A 773-nucleotide genomic window follows, 5' to 3' on the forward strand; every position below is an offset into this window, starting at 1 on the left:
CTGCTCTTTGCCTGTGATCACACCCTCACTTAGAATCTCAGAATCATTAAGGTTGGAAAAGACCTTCAAGGTCATCTGGTCCAACTATCCCCCTACCGCCAATGTCACCCACTGAACCATGTCCCTGAGCACCACACCCAGCCTTTCCTTGAACACCCCCAGGGACAGTGACACCACTACCTCCCTGGGCAACACCTGCACTCACTCCAGCTGCTGGCAAGTTGCAGTTGCAGCACTCACAGCTCCATTCCCGGACATGCACACAGCACTGAGAGCCCCTTGTAGGACAGGTAGAAACAAACTTAATAAGATAGGAGTCACTGCACTGATCAGGCACAGACAAGTGTAGCAGCCAGTCAAGTATTTTCACATAACTATTTTATCAGATTTCCTGTTGTTTTTTTTTTCACATTTTTCCCTTCCTCCATATCCTTATCCTTTTGTTGTTGTTGCTTTGTGTGCCTTTTGTTCCTGCCCCACAAGTCCCCCACCAAGCCCCGTGCACCCCACAGCCCTGCAGCAGCACCCCCTCCGGGTATGGCAGGCAATGGTCAGAGCTGCTCCAGCGACACAGCGCTGAGCTTCGCTCCTGGACGCTGGGGCCGAGACCTCATGGAGCAGGCCGGGAGGGGCCTGGGCCAACGGTCCCAACGGTTCTTAACGGTTCCTAACGGTCGCCCCCCCCATCACCCGCCGCCCGCCCAGCAACGGGGCGGGGCTGGAGGCGGAGGCGGGCGCGCTGATAGGCTGCCGGGCGCGAGGGGGCGGGGCGA

The sequence above is a fragment of the Aythya ferina genome (assembly GCF_964211825.1).
Source record: "Aythya ferina genome assembly, chromosome: 2".
NCBI lineage: Eukaryota > Metazoa > Chordata > Aves > Anseriformes > Anatidae > Aythya > Aythya ferina.